The sequence below is a fragment of the Electrophorus electricus genome, chromosome 8 (assembly GCF_013358815.1).
Source record: "Electrophorus electricus isolate fEleEle1 chromosome 8, fEleEle1.pri, whole genome shotgun sequence".
NCBI lineage: Eukaryota > Metazoa > Chordata > Actinopteri > Gymnotiformes > Gymnotidae > Electrophorus > Electrophorus electricus.
Window position 1 is genome coordinate 11,165,796 of NC_049542.1, and position 21,330 is coordinate 11,187,125.

Consider the following 21,330-nt stretch of genomic DNA (forward strand, 5'->3'; position numbering starts at 1 on the left):
ACTGGCACTAGAATCAAAGGAACATCATATGGCATGTTCCGGTTTACAGTGATGCATTTTGGCCTCCAGGGGGCACCTGCCACTTTTCAGAGGCTAATAGACAAAGTTTTGGAAGGTACAGTGGACTACATAGTGGCATACCTGGATGATGTGGCCATTTTTAGCAACACATGGCAGGATCATCTTTCACATCTCCAGGAGGTTCTTCATAGAATCCAAGAAGCTGGTTTCACCATTAACTCACAGAACTGTGCCATTGCTCAGAATCAGATTCAGTACTTAGGATATGTGTTGGGTAAGGGTCTGGTGTGACGACTGTTGGGGAAAGTTGATGCAATACAATCCTTTCCTAGGCCAACCACAAAAAGAAGAGTTCACACCTTCTTTAGGCTAACTGGTTGGTATCAGAAATTTATACCACTGTTCTCCACCATAGCACTGGTCCTCACTGATCTCATAAAGAAGTCAACACCGGGGACTGCGCGGTGGATGGAGATGTGAGAGAAGTCATTTGAAGACCTGAAAGGGGCACTGTATGAGGACACAGCTTTACAGAGACCTGATTTTACAAAGCCTTTTTTCCTGCAAAACAGATGCCTCAGGTACCTTGGAATCCCACAGGTAAATGGGAATCATGAAGAACTCACAAGGAAAGCAGCTACAACCAAATACCTACAAAGAATGAGGCAAGTCCTGAGAAGTCAGCTCAAAGGGAGAAACAAGATCCAACCTATCAACACCTGTGCTCTGCCAGTCATCAGATACTCCACTGGCATATTAAGCTGGCCTAAGGAGGAGATAGAAGTCACTGACATCAAGGAAACTCCTCACAATGCACAAAGGGTTTCATCCCAAATCCAGCACTCTGAGACAAAGTAGAAAGAGCGGGGCTGAGGACTTGTGAGTGTCAGGGCCCTATCTATGATGAAACCATCCTAGATCCAGGAGTATGATGGCCCCAAGTGATGAAGTTTTTAGTGAGTACCTCAGATAGCAGAAATCCAAGGAGGATGGAGCAGGAACCATCATGGAAGTTAAATAGTAAATAGTGGAAATGGCTGATATGGAAAAATCCTATCAATGGCTGGAAAAGGATGGATTGAAAAATAGCATTGAGACACTAATCATGGCAGCACAGGAACAAGCTCTGAATACAAAAGCTATAGAGGCTGGGATCTACCACACCAAGCAGGATCCCAGATGCAGGCTGTGCAAAGATGAGCTAGAAAAGATCTGGAGGTTTAAGGCAACTGTGGTTCCCATAGTAATCAGACCACAAGGGACTGTGGTCAAAACTGGGAGAATGGCTCCAGCAGATCACAAAAACAACATCTGCAATCTCTGTTTAGAAAAGTGCAGTCCTGGGAACAGCTAAGCAGAACTCTCAAGCTCCCAGGCATCTGGTAGTGGAGAAACCCACAGTTTTGGAAGATATTCACTCATTTCCTTGCTTTTCCATGAAGTCTTCATTCTCACCTCAAATATGTTTAAATCTAAGTAGCTGTGTGTAAGGGAAGGAGTTTTAACAGGCCTTGGCATGCAAATAGGAATGAGAGTCTGTAGGTTTATAATGGATGGTGGTGAACAAATTTAAACAATTTGCAAACTTCATTGAAGCATACATATCCTCATGCCAGGATGTACTATACTCCATGTATATTCAAGAGCTTGGTGGAACTTGAAGAATGAATAAATGAACAGAGTTCTTCTAATCAAATCAAAATCAAAATTTATTTATATAGCACTTTTTACGACAGATGTTGCCACAAAGTCCAAGCCTCCAGTGAGCAAGCCAAGGCTGACATTTGCCAGGGAAAACTCCCTAGATCCTGAGGAAGAAACCTTGTGAGTAACCAAGACTCAAAAGGGGAATGTGCAATGATGGACTCTGGCAGCACAGCTAAAAGGAAAGCGCCAGAAGGAAACACAGGCATAAGAGCACCCTGGAATGTCAGCACTCCACTGCTCTCAGTCAACAAACTTGTTACAAAAGAGTGGTGAAGTGACAACACCATAATATCCCAGTTTACCATAACTCTCAATACCCATGGACCCCCAGATCTACACCTTTACCTAAGTAGGGAAATAGTTAATAAAATGCCTAACAGTACAGATAGGTTTTCAGCCTAGCCATAAATATTGGCTTGGTTGTTCTGATCTCTAAGTAGCTGCCCAATGTCATGTTAATGCTCATAATGTTATCTCTAATGTGCTTAATTTTCTCCTTAAAGAAATTCATGAACTCATTACTACTATGTGATATTGTATTCTGAGAATTGGTGTCAGTTTTATTCTTTGTAAGATGTGCAGTTGTGCAGTATGGACAGTGGTAGCTCAGAGGTTAAGGTATTTGACTTGTAATTGGAAGATTGCTGGTTTAAGCCCCACCACTGCCAAGTTGCCACTGTTGGGCTTCTGAGCAAGGCCTTTAACCCTCAATTGCTCAAGTTGTATTTAGTCATAATTGTAAGTTGCTTTGGAAAAAAGTGTCAGCTAATTGTAATTGTAGTACAATTGTACACCCGATTAAGGTCAAGAGATAAGCTATTCAAGCAGTAATAAGTGATTTGCTATATTTGAGAAGGCTCTCAATTAGACATAGAGGCTAAACCAACTGTTTGCTTGTCGCTATGTGATGTCACCCAAGGTTCATCATATTGACACTGTTTCTGTTCCCCGAACTAAGCAGAAATACAGAAAACAAAGAAAACCTAACTTGATAAAATAACTGAATACCTAGAATCAGTATTCTGCTGCACACGCAATGAAGTTGCTTTACTAAAAATAAACAAGTTAGAGACAAAAAATTTGTACCTTGGTATAATGATCTCATCTGCAATTTAAAACAAAACAATAAAAGAAATAGAACGTAAATGGTGCAACACTAAGCTTGTAGTCTTCCAGCTTGCATGTACCACCTTTTAATATCCATTAAAAAAAGCAAGGAGTAGGCAGGTAGCATTTGTTCTATCAGGCATTCAAGAATTTGTAGACTGTATGAAGAATCTTTAATATATGTAGGTAAGGCCTGAACAATTGGTTGAAAAATGTTATCCAGAAACTGGGATATTATTTCTGTTTGGCAGGAATAAGCAGATATAATAAGGCATACAAGGCTATTTTCCTAATTTTAGGGAGAAGATAGCAATGGCTACAGCTATCTAAAATAAGATTTTTTTTTTTGCAGAATCAGGGAGGTGTCCTGCTGAAATGACATGATTAAAAATGGATTGAACTGTAACTGTAACTGTGGAGTTAGCTGTTATGCCTATAAAAACTAGCATCAGAAAGCTACTTGATTGCTTCCTTCTTGTAAAGGTTGTTTCTCCAAATGACAACAGCTCCACCCTTATCAGATGGATTAATAACAATGTCACTTCTTTTGTTTAAATATTTAGTGCAGATTATTCTTCCTTTGGTAGCTATCCTACCAATGTAGCCTAGTATACAAATGCCAAATATGATCATGAATGATCACAAATCAGCAACTGAATGCAAAATATTCCAAGTAATAAGTAAAATATTTCATAATTTTAACCAATATAAAAAAATAAATCCTCAAATCACAATAATGTTTGAAAACGATCTGTACTAACATTGCTTTAAAAGGCAGCGTTGTAGTGATTCCATAACAACCAAACCCACAGGGCTTTAAATATGGCTACAACTTGCACTGTGAATGGAATAAAAAAGTATACATTTTCAAAAGAAATAAACATGGAAATATCTCCATACCTGTGATAGCACACGAACAAATGAAAACTGTGTGTGTGTGACGGGCATGGCTTTCCTGGTAGCATAAACAGAGATAATGCAGTTAGCTAGCTAAGAAAAGAAAAGTCGCAGGTATATCAGGGTTATCTATGCCAGCTAATCGACAAACTACAATTAGTCTATTCCTTGAACCACCCTCTGCCCCACATACACTAAAAAAACCCCATTAAAATTTATGCAGCGAATATAGTATAGAACAAAATACAACAATACAAGGCCAAGTTCAAATAACAAATTTTATACTTTTATAAACCTTTATTAGGTAGAGTTTGACTTGACCTATACCCATTTAAAGCTAAAAATCTAGGGCAGATTTAATACCTTTAATTGGTCATATATACACAGTACAATTAAATGCATTTCTTTACATATTCTATCTTCTTTGTGAGCTGGGGTCAGCCATTGTAAAGAGGGTTAAGGGCCTTTCTCAAGGGAAGCAAGCCCTTGATAGATCCTGGATTCAAACCTGCAACCTTCCACCTGGGAGCCCAGATTCCCATCTACTGCCCCAGTTAGCTTAGGTACCTGTGTTGATACAGATGCATAAGGAGGGAAATATTGAAATCAAATTCACAAGTGACATATTCATTAGTCTATATTGTGTAATCTATATATGCAACATTGAGATCGAATATTAGGCCTACAATTAAGGCGACACAGTCCTAGTCAGAGTGCAGTAAAGGTCATTTAAAACATTAAACAGCACTGTCTCAGTCCTGTGATGACATCTAAATCCAGAAATATTTAATGTATTTGATTCCAGTGCAGGTATGAGCTCCCTTTTTTAAAAAGCTTTGAAGTGTGCCTATAACAATGCTTTAAACAGGGATTAAGGTTAGGTTTCCAAATCAAATCAAAGGTTTCCAAATTTGAAAGCTTTAGGTATATAGCTAAAGGTAACAGATAATCTAACAGGAATCAAATTACAATCTCTTTAATTAAACATCAGATCAAATTTGGGAATCAGATCTAGTACACAAGATCATAATTTGAGAAGAAATGAACTCAACTATGAAATTAACTCAATCTGATGAATGGCCAAAGATGTTCTAATGATATTATTATAATAGTCTCTGTATTCATGGGTATCAAATTTACTGAGATATATAGATTTAATACTTAATTTCTTGAAATTTGTAATTGAAAAAGTTATTGCTGATATACAATGTATTTGTAGTTCAGTGGCTGTCTAGTTCCTAGATAGTTTAAATAAGGTACTAAATAATAATCTAGGATTACTTTGCTTCTTATTCTTCTAGAGTTTTGGTTGTGCAACCTTATCCAGGGTACAGCACAAAGTGATCCATGTAGTGTTAATTTCTTATGTTGGCGTATATGCACTTAACTCAATTTGTTAATTTGGTGAGTAGAAATAACAGTGGGTGTGATATTTAAGATGCTGTGTTTTTGAACGCACAATTGCGAATGTGGATCAAGCACTGTTTGTCTTAAAACAGTTCTAAAAAACAATTCTATTGTCTTAAAACAGTGCTTGCACTACTGACACCTCAGACCAGCACTTAGCGCAAACCCAAATGTGAATCAGACATTTGGCATATCATTACACACAGAAAATTATATAATTTAAATAGTCATATCATAATTATGTCAATATTAATTCTATTCTCATTATTATTGAAGCAATAATAATAATAATAATAATATGTATATCATAATTATTGTTGGTATTGTTAATCATTACTATAATTATTGTACTGTTGTTCTCTACATGCCACTGGAAGAGGTTTCATTTATGATTTGAACCTCTTCCCAGGTCAGTTTAATCTCATCAGACCTAGCATGTCTGCTTTGAGTGCCATATATTTTGGTGTGACTACTCTGTATTTCCCTGACAAGTACATGTTTCCTCATTGTGAATGATTGCACTGCCATTCTTGCATGTTTGCTGCCATGATAATTTTGTTACTGGGTTGAGTTGCCAGCTCACGCTCAGCATTTAATGGGAATGAGAGAAGTTAACTTGAATTGATATTGTGGCAGCACACCTAACCTAGTATTCAACCTATGCTAACCTCTTTCAGGACATCCTACAAGAGTTGAAGTCAATAACAATATATAGCCTTTGTCAGTCTGTTGGTCAGAATTTACTGCTGGGTGTCTATCCCCAAGGGTAGTGGTAGCTCAGTGGTTAAGGTGCTTGACTTGTAGTCAAAGGTTTGCTGCTTCAAGCCCTACTGCTGCCAAGTTGCCACTGTTGGGCCCCTGAGCAAGGCCCTTAACCCTCAATTTGTACTCAGCCAGAATTGTAGTTTGCTTTGGATAAAAGTGTCAGCAAAATGTAAATGTTATCTTAGAGTGGATTATGTGAAGGTGTTGTTAACTGAGATTGTGCTTGCTTATTTGATAACTTCAATGCTTAGACTTGTGTAAACTTTGGTTTCTCATGCTCACTTATGGTTTGCTTTCTGCCTAGTTGGTTTGGCTGTTATATCTCTCTTGTTACACACAGGTGTGGCCACCATTTTGATTTGGTGTGGGTTTGTTTATGTTTATGTAAGTATAGTCAGTGTACTCATTATATGTTTCTTTAAATTATCATACTTTTCCTTTTGTTTCTAGTGTGGTTTTGTTTATTGTGTTGGTCTGGGCCAATGCTGAAGCAGGTGACCCAGTCTCTTGTTTATTTTTGTATCTAAACACCAAAGTTGTAAATACAAATGAACTTCACTGTAATTATCTTTGTCTGGTTTGCATTTCATTATCTGTTTTTGTTACTGTTATCACTCAAACCCCATGTTATGGCCTCCCAGTCTAGACAGTGCCGTAACAACAGTTTTTGGCAAGAGAGGACTTTGCTTTGTAATGCGTTGTAGCTAGCACCTGTGGCATCCTCTTAGACATCCAATTCAACTGTTGATGTACCAAGTATATGGGATGTTAAGGCACTTTTTCACAGCCTTTCAGTATTCTAATTGCCTTAATCCTCATGAATCCAGCCCATCCAGACTCACTTAACAGCCCACATCTGCTAACCAGTCAGACTGCTTATATTGGTGGCCTCCCTATTAGGAAGGCCCCTAATTTTTCCTTCCCTATAAGAACCCTCCCAAACACTGATGAAGTATTAACTCTCAAATGCTCATTCAGAAAATACTTACGGTTCTCTATTATTGTTGTAGCACATCAGTTTTATACACTCAAGGATTGACATCCACAATTGGTTAGTTTTGTGGCATTGTGCCACACCCATAATTTCCCCTACCAATATTGTCAATTCTGTCTGGGTGGGACACCCTGTGGGTGTGGCATCAGTGAGGTATCCTGTGTTCAAAACCCATAGCTGAGTGACTCAGGATGAAAGGTTTCATATTGCACTGTACTTTATAATCAAGATTAACTTATACTTCTATTACTTACAACCCCATTGTGTAGAGAAGTAACAGCTGTTATTTACTCAGATTGAACCTTCATGCACATTCATGGAAAGTTGGGGTTTGGTCAGAGTCCTCCCTTTATCTCACTCCAGCTGAGTGAGTCATGCTTACTAACCAAGGTCCTTAACATCTACTTTCTGATAGGTGATGGTGGACCAATGCAAGTTATTCCAAGGACATTACCCCCAGATAAACAGACTGACAGCCAAAACAATAAATGTAATGGCCACATGGCAGGGTCTGTACTTTGGAACTGAACTACAGAAACATCCTGCCAAGGGAAAAGTAAAGCAAAACACAGTTACCATAGATCACATCAAGAAAGGGATTAAGCCTGGCCAACAGCCCTGTACACAGCAAGCTCTACTCTAGCAAACAGCTGTGTCCACACCAGTTAATTCACCAGTTTACTAATTGTGCATGTTTCTGTCTTTCAGACTGCATTGTGTTGCATTTAGTTGTGTAGTCAACAGTTTTCTTGGTCTGCTACAGCAGGAAAAGGCATAGAACCACCTGTGTACCTGGATGGTGGGATTCAAGTTATCTTAATTGGGTTTGATTGGTTTGGCATTTAGTAGGATATTCAAGATTGTTTATTTGTTTTGCTTACCTGCTTGTTTTGTTTTCACCAATGGCTCCTTATAATACTATTCCAACTACTCTTCCAAGAACTTTAGCCTGGTTAGAAAATTATGTTTTCAAAGGACAAACCTGGCCAAAGTGCTCTTTCCCCTTGTATTATGTGATTTATAAAATGACCAGAAAATGACTTTTTTTTCTTCTGTGAGACACAATGAAACCCCTCAGTTATAAATGCCCTCTCAATCTCCCTTCTACCCTCCACTGTAAATATTGGACTACTGAAGAAATGTAATAGTTTGTGATATCCTTACTATTCATCAAATATAGTGGTCTATACCATCCACAAGTAAACACTCAGAAGAAAAGGCCTGTTAATTTCTAGTCTGAAGTTTGTAGAGATTATGTGTGGAAGGTGTAAACAAAGGTACAAAGAATGGTCATTTTGTGGTGACTTGAGCAGCTCTTGACAGAAGAGTGAGAAGAAGCTTCAGCGAGAAATGTCAGATTTAACCCAAAGGAGTTGGTAAATAAGTAAGTTTCATAGCTTGCAGCATTAGTTTTTAGTTTTTTTTTAGAAAAACAGACTGTGAACATTTGTTTTTGTAAAGACCACCACATAGAGGAGACACTGAACAGAAGTGTAAAAGAGAATAGGGACTTGTGTCACACTCTGAGCTGGTCACAGAGGTGAAGAGTTACACAGCATGATACAATAGAAAGAGAGTGAGAGTGTGTGTGTGTGTGTGTGTGTGAGAGAGAGAGAGAGAGCGAGAGAGAGAGAGTGTGTGTGTGAGAGAGAGTGAGAGAGAGAGAGAGAGAGAGAGAGAGAGAGAGTGTGTGTGTGTGTGTGTGAGAGAGAGAGAGAGAGAGAGAGAGAGGCATGTATGCAGTTGGTGTTCTTCCTCATCTGCCAGGATTCGCAGCAAGCTCAATCCTTCCAGAAGCGAGCAGCGCAACAGGACAAGGCAGAACGGAGTGTTGATAAAACAGAACATGAGGGTGAAGAGAGACACCAATTGCAGAGCCTTCGTCTCAGGGAAGGAACACTGGTGAACTGAGAGCTGCATCAGAGACTACAGAGAAAAAGAGACGAGAAGGAGAACAGGCAGTCAGCAGCCTCCGAGGTATCAACCGCCTGTGGAGCCTACTCCCTGCACTCGTGCTGCTTGTTTGTGTGTGTGTGAGTGTGTGTGTGTGTGTGTGTGTGTGTGTGTGTGTGCACTCGATGACTCTCATTTGTCATGAATAATTATCAAAGCACAGGATTTGAAGGTTACTTGGCTTTTTCTCTTGTACCCAGGAGAGATGGACTGTGATTAGGGGATAATTCCTCAGCAGTGTTTTTCTGCTGTCTTCTTCTACTCTGTTCTTTATTGTTTTATATCTATTTTGGTCTAATATCTCTCCCAGTCAATTCTGTGGTGCATGTTAATAGCAGGCATTGGCTGAGCTTTTCTCTCTCTCTCTCTCTCTCTCTCTCTCTCTCTCTCTCTCTCTCTCTCTCTCTCTCTCTCTCTCTCTCTCTCTCTCTCTCTCTCTGTGTCTCCACCAGCGCAGTGTGCACAGCGCAGCACAGATCAGTCCTGACTGTGGTAGAGAGGGGACAGACACGGGTGAGTGTATCTCTCTTTTTCTCTAATCTGTCTTGCCTTTATTTCTACTATTTCTCCCTTCTTTGTCAGAATGACACATTTTAGTAACTGTTCCCTGAATTAGCGTAATCCATTTCTTCTCCCCCCACCAAACACACACACACAGACACACAGACACACACACACACACTCTCTCTCTCTCTCTCTCTGCACTGCTGGCTTTTCCAAATCCCCTCCATTTCTCTTGTCCATCAGCCATTTTATCCAACCCTCCACCCCCTTCTCCTCTCCCCCCGGCCCTTTCTTTCACTCCCACTCTCTCCCCTCATCAGTCATGTCCCCCTCTTCTACTCTCTCGTTTGCCCCTTCCACCCACCTTTAGCAGTCATAAACCACCATGTGTGTCATAGGACTGTTCAACCTAAACCAAGGCACCCAGGTTGAACATATCATTCCCATATCCCTTGCTTTCTCCCCCCCCCCCCCCAAATCACACACACACACACACACACACACACACATACAGACAATGTGCTAAAATTGTCACTGCACAATATATGCCCACATATGTGAACCCTAGTTGTTTTTATGTTAAAGGCAGGGGTCTAGATAAGAGTTGGGCATAGTCTGAAATTCTGACAAGTATCGATTGCCGTCAGCATTGATGCCTATAGCCAGGATGCTGCAGCAGCTTTTACTGTCTTGTTTATGTGAAAGAGAGAGAGACTGTGTGAAGGTTATTAACTTTACTGCTAGATTGCATGCAGTGGAAAATGAAGGGGGTAGGGGGTGGGTGGTGGGGCAAAGCATATAATCTGTATGTGTCTGCTGTAATGTAGGGCCTAAACATACATATTGACACACTCTGGTACAGCCTTTAATTGCTGGTATGCTATAACAATAAGTCCTTTCACATCTCAGAAGCAGGTCTTTTCAGAACCCCTTCCAAACTCCAAGACAACACAAGCTCAAGCAAAATCACTGGCCAGATGTCTTACCAAAAAACTTTTTATCAAAAAAAGGTGTACTATAAGCAAAGTTGTAAGACATCAGAAGAAAAAGACTCTTCACTGTTTTCTGGGTCCAAGTGATCTTAAATGAAGGAAGAAAGAGAAAAGGAGGGAAGATGTCAAATAGACATATCTGTGTTAAGATGAATAGTCTTCAGCACAGGCAGTGAGAGAAGAGTGAAGCTGCGCTCATGTTTTCAACCTTGCTGGATCTTTGAGCACTGTTAAAAGGATACAACTCAGTCTCTATGTTTTTCACTGAAGCAAAGCAGAATGAACAAAGTGAGCTATAACAAAGATGGTGTAACTTTGGGAACAATTTTGTATGCCTTAATAGCTATAGAATAGGGTTTAATAGGCTGAGGTCCTGTGCTTCCAACAGATGTTGTTTAAAAAAGTACTTAAGAAGTATTGAAGCTTAAATTGGAATGCAGTGTTATCAGGCATTGTTTTTTTTCCTTATGAAAAAAAGAAAAATAAATCACAATTTAATTTGATAAATGCAGGTTTAGATTTAATTTACTACACTGTTAAACTAGACCCCTTATAACTCTGTAGGATTTTATTGTCTCTTATTGATCAGCAGTGTTCATTATGCAGTTTTTGTGTAAGAACTGGACCATGTACATGCAGTTGCCTAAAGCATGTAGGATTATTCCCACCAATGGCCTTTACAAACGTCTTCTCAATTAAGAAACAGTCTTATCTGAAGTAGGCTATTTCCAGCTCAGACACTAAGCTTGGTTTATGAACTCCTGTGCAGCCTACGAGTGGTAGACACGTGGATTATTCTGTCTAAAGAATTATTCTTGGAAATAAGTTATGCCAACATTAGAACTACTCACCAGTTCTGAGAACACACACATCCACCTACACCCACTCCAACACTAGTCTACAACACTAGTCGAGCTAGCCTTTATTCTAGGACATACATACAAAGATACACACACACACACACACACACACACACACACACACACACACACACACACACACACACACACACACACACACACACACACACACACACACACAAATTAACCATTAACTACAGAGTGCTCACTTTAGCATCAAGAGTGCCATATTTGGACCAAATAAAGTTACAAAAGCAGTACTCCCACACACACTCAAAATACAGTATTATTGTCTGTCAACACAACGCATAGTCCTGTTAAATTGGTAGACTTTGTTATACTATCACAAAGTCACACAAATTCCAACAATTATCTCATAATTACATTTCATTTATTTGTAAGTGGATTTATATGACTATGGAGTTAGAATAGAGTGACACTTGCATCCATCTGTGTTTTAAAGCAACACAGAAGAAGTGAGGTTTGCTTGTTTCCAAAGTTATTTTGAATTCTAGAACCAAAGTGTCACTCAGTGCTATCACTGTGCCTGCAGGGTTTATGAAGTTTTATTTGCCATGACATAGCCAACTGTGCAGCAACTGAAAAGTTGGTGCTTTTAAAAAGCACTTTCCAAAACTTGCTTTTATAACTATTAACAAAAGACTCATTTTAATGTCTCATTTTAATGTCAAAAGCATTAAGCACTGGTGTGTGTGTGTATGTGTGTGTGTGCGTGTGTGTGTGTGTGTGTGTGTGTGTGTGTGTGTGTGTGTGTGTGTGTGTGTGTGTGTGTGTGTGCATGGACTGATACATTTAGAAACATGGCAGCCACTTGACTGGCCTTATCTCTCTCTCTCTCTCTGTCTCTCGCTCTCTCTCGCTCTCTCACTCTCTCTCTCACACACTCTCTCTTTTGCAAGCCTTGCCAGTGGGCCTCTATGCACCAGTTGAGGCTAATAGGCTTATGTAATGTTCTAATGTGCTAGAGACAACGTTGAGGCAACATTTGTCACAGAACTTTCCAGACACATACACTGTCAATGCCACTCAGCCCTGCCAAACAGACAATAATTTTTCCATCTTTATCCATTTATGATTTTCCTGTTGCAGAATTTCCATTTTTTTTTAAAGAGGCCAAGCTAGGATTCTGGTGTGAACATCACGTGTGGTCTCAAATTAACATTATAAAGGGACTTTACAAGACATTTCCCTAATGTAAATTAATGTAAATTATATTTTACACTGGGAAGCAGAATGAAAAAAGTATTTCCACTTCAACAGATGTCACACAAAACATAATCAGCTGTTGCTGGGACCAGCCTTGTGACCACAGCAAGCCAGTACTAGCTAAGAAATTATCAAAATGAACAACTTCAGAGCAGGGGTCACTGTGTGCCTAGTTTTTACAACTGTTGCAGTGGAGGTGGGGTTTTGGATTCCCAGATAAATTTAAGACCCAGGCATTTGTGTCAACCTGACAGCATAATGCCCTTTCACAGCTAAACTGACAACTGACAGCAGTGGGAAGGAGTGAAAGAGAAAGAATGAGTACAAGAGTACAGAGCCAGACAGAGTGGACAGTGAGTGATGGCATAAGTACATTGTAGAAGGCTGTGGGGATGTGTAAAAATAGTAAGAAAGGGAAGGACATGAACAAACGAGAAAAAGGGGCAGAGTAACCATGTTCTCATAAAAAGCCTTGCTTTTAGCTTGCTTTTTTGTCCGCCTCTCTTTCTTTATGTTAGTTTCATATTTAATTACCATGCTTTCTCTCTCATTGTCTCTGGAACTTGGTAAGTTGTTCTTGCTTCCTTTCTTAATCTCTCTCTCTCTCTCTCTCTCTCTCTCTCTCTCTCTCTCTCTCTGTCTCTCTCTCTCTCTCTCTCTCTCTCTCTCTCTCTCTCTCTCTCTCTCTCTCTCTCTCTCCAACATTTAGGCCCATTCCTTCACCATCGAATCACCTTGCCTCCTCTGGTCGCTAGCCACCAGCCACTAAATCTCCCTGAAGCCTTTGCCTCTATCCTGATGCTCCCAGAGTGAACCTGGTTTTCTGCCAGCAGTCCTGCTCACCCCTAAACTTGGTCCCAGGAGCTCGATGACTCAAGAGAGGATTTTGGATTTGTTATGGTGAAAAAAGTCCTGTTTAACATGCGGGATATCTTGGGATAAAGAACAGAACAGGGCCTCGATAAGGGATTAAATGCTTTTCTTGTGACTCTGATCAACCTTCAACAAATTTGAGTTTGATTGGGAGGCCAGGAAGACAAGAACACAAACACTGTGATTATACAGAAACCTTTCAATTTCATGACCTGCTCAGAGGAATCTGAGTCATATCGTTTCAACAAGATATAATTGAACTTCCTGTCTGGAAGGCAATTGAAAACGGAAATGCAGAAGTCAATGACATTTTTGTCACAAGCACACTGTGACATACAGTTTCTTGCCACTTTTCAGTGTGCACAAATCTGAGGGATTTTAACATTGTTTGGGTGGCTTCTGGTTCATTTTTAATTTGATTTTCATTTTACTTTTTTCATTTAATTTTTTTGAATTTGCATTTAAAGAAAGGATACATTAAAGAGAAAAAACATTGACTCAGGCAGCTCCCTTTGCGTTGTGAGCGGCAGGGGGGCTCCCCTGTAAACAAACAATGAATGAGAGAGGACAGAGATGGAATGAATTTTGAAAAGTGATGGAAGCAAATGTGTCATTTTGCCATTAATAGTTTCTTATCCCTGCCAAAGCAGAGAGAAAGAATAGATGACATAGACAAAGCTTAAAAGAGCTACCATGAGAGAATTTAAGTTTGTTTAGATAGCATAAGTTCTTCAGTGGATGTAGTGTGTGTGTGTGAGAGAGAGACAGAGAGAGAGAGATCAAGAGAAAGGCAAGACAAAACAAGTGACACCAAGAAAGGACAGAGAAAAGAGTAAACAGGTGCCATAGATATACACTTTTATGCCATTGAAGTTCAAGCTATTGTTCTTGCTCCTTTCTTTTCAGTTTTTGTTTACCACTCCCCTCTCTTGACAGACTGTGAGGGAGACCACCATATATTGCAGCGAAAGAGCTACTGAGTGAGGGAGCGTGAACAAGAGAGGAGCAGAGGACTGTTGTAGCAGAGTGGAGGCCTTTTCCTCATTCAGCTTAGACCAAATGTTCTCTCCTGTCTAGGTTTTTTTTTCTTCCCTTTTTTGCTGTTCTATTCGTCTACTCTCTCTCCTCTCATTCATCCCCGTCTCCGTCCCTCTGTTCCTAAAAAAGTGTGAGAGACAGTGGACAGGGGACAGGTGGGCAAGTCAGGGGGGCAAGAGTTATTTTACCACTGCTGGATGTTTTTTTCCCCAGATTTATTTTTCTCTCACACCCAGAGGGATCATTGTTGTAGCAGAGGTCAAAGCAAGGAATCTGAGTCCATTAATGTAAAGTGCTACCTTACCATTGGGAAAAATAGGCAGAGTGGGGGAAAGAAAGAAAATTCTTTAAAGCCGGTGCTCAAATTTAAAAAAACCCAAATGATCTGATCCCACTCATTTTCCCCTGCCTCCTACAGCAGCCCCCCCTCCCCCCACCCTGTGGGATCCTTGGATATTTGTCTCTCATTCCCCTCTTCCCTGGAATCTGTCAGTGCTCCCGAAGGGATACAGCCTGCTTGCATCCGAGCCAGTCCTCTCCTATTATCTGCTGGTGCCGTCTGCTTCATTCTGTGAGTAGAAGCGTCTCGCTGGGTATGTGTGTGTGTGTGGGCGTGTGCATGCATGTGGGTGTACATGATACGCTCTCCATATGGTGCCAAATCTGTAGGACAGTGATGTTAATACATGACTGCTGTACTATATGTATGTGTGTGTGTGTGTGTGTGTGTGTGTGTGTGTCTGTGTGTGTAGAGATATGTGCATGCACATATTTATGCAATTTCCCTGAAGTCTCTTTAATGACTTCTGCTTTCCTATACATATGTGTAAGAGGAGCCTTATCATATCGCAGCTGTGTGCCCGTGTGTTTGTGTATGTGTTTCAAACCCCAGGTCATTAATGTCCTGTTCTTCTGTGCATGTAGTGGCAGTAGGGTGATTTTCAGTAACTAAAGATTGTTTAGTTACTAAAGCAGTTTTCCATTAGTAGCAGTAGTTCACTAGTGTATGTACATGGGTGAAGACACTCACCAGAAAACATTTTTTTTTTCTTTTTATGAGGTAACTTCAAATGCTTTGAGATTTAGTCTAGATTTTCACAGTTTTGAAGGCTGTGAAATCAACAAGCCTGACCTTCATACAGTTTGCATTTTACAGTATACGTTCTTTGAAATGGTGATGACAATTGCCATCAACTACTATGGGGAAATAACAATTGCTGATACAAATCTTTCAGTAATATTGTGAGAAATACGATTAATTCCCCTACACATACCTTCAGCTGCTGTGAATTTCTCTTTCTCCCTCCCCCCAATTGGTGTCTGGCTTGGGACTGGATGATAATTAAAAAGCCATATTGACCTTCTGCTCTAAGAGACAGTCAGAAAAATCCCAGTTATTTGCTATCAGTCATTTTGAGGGAGCAATGCCCCCCTTTCCTTGACCAATGGAAAACATGCTTATCTTAGACGGAAAAACAATGTAGTAAGTGTTCAAGCAACCTGCAATGCACTTCCTGTTCATTAGGTTTTATGGCTGGGTAGGCTGGATGAAGCTGAGGAAGTTTGAGCATGGCCTTTTGGCTGGAGAGGCTCATAGCCTGATGGCAGTTAGATTGCAGGGCTTGTGGAATACTGCCTTACCATTAACACCCTCACTGCTTACGCTAATCCCTCACTGCTTACGCTAATAAAGGTGTTTGTTGACAAGTTTTAGGGTGAAATACAAACTTGTGATCTAAGAAACTGAGGTTGAAAGATGGGGATCTCAGAAATACAAGGGATTTTTTTAAATATTATGTATGGTGCACATAAAGTGTCAAGATGTTGATTTTATTACTCTTCACATTTATGTGCTTTTCATAACAACTCTGCAAAGAAATACTTTATATAAGAAGATTTATGAATATTTTTGTGGTTTAGCTGTTTTCAGTGAAAACATATATTATACTTATAACATATTATACTTATGAAAACATCTAATTCAGACTTTCCTGCATTTTTCTCATATAAACATTTACCCAAAGACAAGTTACGTCTTCACACATAATAACTCATCAGTGCTGAACATTAACACTAGAGTAATAAAGAACCTGAACAGAGTGCTTCTTTAAAAATGAATAATAATAGGCTAACAATAGATGTCCGGGAGGCTTCATTCATTGGAGCCAAGGCCACTGATACACTGTAGGGCATTTTTTTCCTACCGATTCAGATAAAATAACATTTGGATTATTAAATGATTAATTTGCAAATATTGTGCTTGCTCTACTTGCTGCATTGTTCTTTTTGGAAAATGCCACAAGGCCTGAATGGTAATGCTATGATGACTTCATTCTGTGCTTTTGCATGATGTGTATTAAGAGTCTATAGCAGACGTCTTTGAAGGGTGGTCTTTGATACCTTTGATACCATTATGTGTAACCTCAGTTCAGTTAGCTATCAAGGGTGCCCTAAGGGATTATGTCTGTTTTGGATTACTCTTGGACTAATGGGAACTGAGCTGAGGTGCTCTGAGGCAGCTTGAATTACAATGCTTTGTCAACTTAGTCAATGCTGTTCATGAGACACATTTTTACTGCAATATGCATCACCCCCCCCCCCCCCCCCCATTATCTTTCTCTTCCATTCTCCAATGCTGGTTTCTATAAATTATTGTAGTGCTTTGTTTGTCTCTCTTGCTTTTTCTGTGTTTCTCCTCTCTCTCTCTCTCTCTCTCTCTCTCTCTCTCTCTCTCTCTCTCTCTCTCTCTCTCTCTCTCTCTCTCTGTTTCACATATAAATATACATACTTCATTGCCCATGGCTTTGCAGTATTTAGGGGTTACCAGTAGTCATGTCCTGCTGTTTTTCACATTCTGAGAAATAAGAAAGAAAACAAGAAAGAAAAACAAAGAGAGGAGAAGAAGATGAGAGCTTATCCATCACCACTGTCACTGCTGGCTCCCTCTGTGTAATTTGAGGGGGAAAGAGAGAGCGAAAGAGTGTAAGAGGGAGAGCTACTATAAGCAAGGGTGAGCAGGGAAAGTATGCTTTTCAATATTAGTTACAATATTAAATTGTTGGAATGAACAGTGTATCTTGCACACACATTTCATATCAGCCCCATATTGCTGAAAACAAGTGATATCAATATAATACCTATACTGTTTAACTATACAACAATACAAGTAACTATACTTCAGAGTATCACTACTGCTAGATATACTTTCTGGAGTAGATAGTCAAGGAATACATTTAATTAAAAAGCTGTATCCTTATAGATGTAGGTTGCTGAACACTATCAATATTTTGAACTGAGAATCATCCATGAATAATGAAGCAGTAATTAGATGTTCACCTCAAATTTAATTTTGCTTATCATAGCTCCAGTGTAAAAGCTATGTTCTGAGGCAGAGGTGTCTTGTTGCTAAAGAGAAATGGTTAATATTTCCTTGACAAATATCGAATAGTGTTTTATTTATAGATAACTACAACTGCAAATGTTGACAGCTCATGATGCTCTTGTGCTAGGCCCATCTGTTTCCTTTATTTGGTTCTTATTTAGATATTTGTGGGGGTTTTAAAGACAATGTCAGCAGCTCCATCTTGCTTTCAGAGTGTATTGCTCATAGTCAATACAGTAATTTTTGATGTCAAATGAAGAACAGAAACCATGTTTTCCCAATGTTTTCATCCAAGAATTTATCTTTAATATATTTTAGTGCATGAGCAATAATCCTATTTTGAAGTGCTGTCATCCTTCCAGTCACTGCTCATTAAAATAAAATAAAAATGGTTCAGTTCCCTTTCAATCCCTCTTTTTGAACGCAGACATTATTAAGTTGAAAGACAGTATTCACTCAACATAGTCATTCCCAAAAGCTTTTGGGTTAAATAATAACTATTGATTTGAAGAAACATTTCTGTCCAGTCTAGCCAAGTCTTAATTCATCCACAAATCTTTAATCACCTAGTGGGAAATTCATCACTGGTAAGTTTGGTTTTCTGGTTAGAATGATTTCTGTGTTTTGCTGCGAGACAGCAGTAGACATCTCGCAGGGTGTATGGTTGAGATGTGGGTTGCCATTAATTACACCCCCCAGTTCCCAAGGCTATGATAGCCAATCACAGGTTCATCTAATGTGGCCTTGGAGTGTCATTCATCTCTATGTGCAGAAACAACAGGACAGGGGTGGGGGTTGCACAGAAGAGCAGCAAGCTAAAAATCAATATCTGCCATCTAATTTATGCATGATCAGAATGCCCTGCTCACCTGCAATGCTTTAGGTGTCAAAGATCAAAGCAGCCACAGAAACGAACGCTGCCCATGCCCAAACAGGCTCGGAGGAAAGACAGTTGGAGAGCGTGTAGATGAGTGCAGCTGGACACACCAATTAGAAGTTTCATCAGGAAGCTTTTGTTCGTGGGATACAGGGCTGAGGCTGATGACTGGCGGCAGCAATGAGGTGCTCACGCAAGTTACTTGTCAGTCAGAGTTTCTGAACAAGAGCTGTAGTGAATTTAAATAAACCCAGCTTCCTGCATCAGGATGGTGGGTATAACTAAGAATGTTTGGGGGGGGGGGGGGGTCATTCAGGTGATCAATTTGAGTGGAGACAGCTTTGAAATAAGCAGAGCTATATTTTTTTGCACGTTTAGTGACCATCAATTTGATGGACATTCATAAGTACTTTCATTCATACATTCATACATCATACATACTTTCATTCATAATTACTTTGTATTAAAAATGTGGAACTATTTCTATTATTCAGCTATCACAATTATAATTTGTCTACCATAAACATACATCTGATGTCAAGATATTGTTTCTAATAATGCAAAACATTTATTGACATTAGACACATGAAACAGAGGTGGCACTCACATACAGCATTCACAATAAACATAACCATACATTTAACATTCAACGAAGACATATGTACATTTAACAGAAACTACAGACACCAACGTTACCACTACACAGATCTAATTAAACACACACGTAGCGACAATGACCAACGATGGGAGCACAATAGATGTTTCAAATAGATGTGAGACATTAACATGTGCAATCCTGGGGCAGGGGGGCGTGACTACAACACAAACACGCGGCCGGCCGTACCATATGACTTAAGGGGGAGGAGCGGTCCATGACAGATAGGAATATCTCAAAATTAATTTATCGTTTTTTTTTAAATGAAAGTATCATGGCATTCTGCATGGGCAATGTAATCATACTCTAGATTTTTTTTAAGATTCATCACTTTGAACCCAAACATTCATCTTTATGATAAATTTGAATAATTTATGGTAGATATACATTGGTGCATCACTAACTGTCAAGAACACTAGGACACAAGCAGGCTTGGATCCAAATGCAGAAGACTTTAATAGGATCTCAAAACAGGTAGGGGCTGTGTGAGGAGTTGGTTGGATCAGCATCAGTATCCGTGAGATCACGGTACAGAGAGTAGTCAGTCAAATCCAGGTTCAGAACCCGTAGGCCCAAAGTGTCAGAACCCGTAGGCCCAAAGAGTCCAAAGTGATCTGAAGGGCTAGAAGCGAGGTGTAGTCTAGGAAGGAAACAGAGGTTGTTAGCCAGGAAAATCAACAAGGGGACGAGGACACTTGGTATGCATGCTAGGATAGAAATACTTTGCAAAGTGGTCTGGGAAAACAGGAGTCTTTAAAAGGAAACAGATGCAGATATACAGGTGTTGCCCATTAGTACTCAGGAGAAGGTGCTCTAGACCTGGGTGTGGTAAAACTAGTGGGCTGGGTTGAATTTGTCATAGTAACATGTAAGTAAATCACCTCCCTGGATAGTTTAGCATTAACATTTTAGCATTAAGTTAACCTGTATAAAATCACAACAGCCTTAGTGTTCATCATATGACACCAATATAACTGCATTTTTTTAAAAAGATCAATCCTTTACCCCATACAATTTCCAAGGATGTTCAGTTCTAGTTAGATTTCCCCATGGCCTCAGCCCCTCTCTAAGCCCGTTCTTGACAGAGCCGTGATGGAGTCCAATCAGAACTCATTGATCTGCTGTCAGAACGAAGCCTATCTGAAGAATGGCTGGAATTGCTGTTCCTGGCAGAGCTTGGCCCATGGCATATATATTCAGTAAAAGTATGATTGAGGGCTGATCCCGAATCAGCACCTGGAGTCAGCGCTCAATGTATGTGCCATGAATTACAGCCTACTCTCACTCAAAGGATATGGGCTATCAGCACTGGTAACAACATGGTTGTAAAGATTTAGTTGTCGTGCAATCAGATGTTGACAAAAAAGAGATGATTCATAGTTTCTCCCCACCCCCTAAATTCTGACATGATCTTCAACAGCTCTGAGTAGGAAAGGCCATGGAAGTCAGTTCTTTCATGTATGGAGCCCATTTGACTTCAGTACAAATAAATGCTCAGCAAAGTTTGGCAAGTGTTCAGTTAAACTTGTCCTCTGAGATAGAAAAGGGCTTGACATCTATTTGGCTTGGATCTGTTTCTTACTACTCATCCTCAAGCTCTAACCCTAATTGACATTTGGTGTTTGGCCATCTTGTTTTCAGCTGCTGAAAAGGACAGGTGGTGCCCTGCATCCTAGTCCCAAAAGACATGGGCATGTGCAACAACTGAAAAATTATGTTACTTTCCCATCTGGATGGTTTTGTACCATAACTGATGCTTTGAGGGGTCAGTCACCATCAGGGAAGATGATTTCATGGAGCTATTGATGAAGAACTGTAGGCATGTGGAGCCAGACTTTTGCTGGGCGCTAGAGTTCAGCCTGCAAGGTTTTGTCTAATTTGGTGTGAAACAAGGATTGTAGTTGATATATCATGCTGATATTTTAGTTAGTTTAGAAGTAATGGTCAGCATGAATATGATTAGTGCCAGGATTTTTTTTTTTTAACACATACACAGACATATATACATATAAAAGTTAAGAAAAGTTGATCTGATACAAGTGTAACAGGCACAGCTGCATTTCTGAGGGCT

At 39.8% G+C, this 21,330-nt stretch overlaps 1 protein-coding gene across 1 annotated transcript in view; it reads left to right on the top strand.

Moving 5' to 3' along the window:
• Positions 1 to 8,632: 8,632 nt before the first annotated feature.
• LOC113581251 (glutamate receptor ionotropic, kainate 5) overlaps positions 8,633 to 21,330 on the top strand; it is a 65,453-nt gene continuing 52,755 nt past the window's right edge. The window contains exons 1-3 of the mRNA XM_027016261.2: positions 8,633 to 8,875; positions 9,309 to 9,364; positions 13,144 to 14,916. The gene's annotated coding sequence lies outside the window, so the exon portion shown is untranslated. The remainder of the gene's footprint in view (positions 8,876 to 9,308; positions 9,365 to 13,143; positions 14,917 to 21,330) is intronic.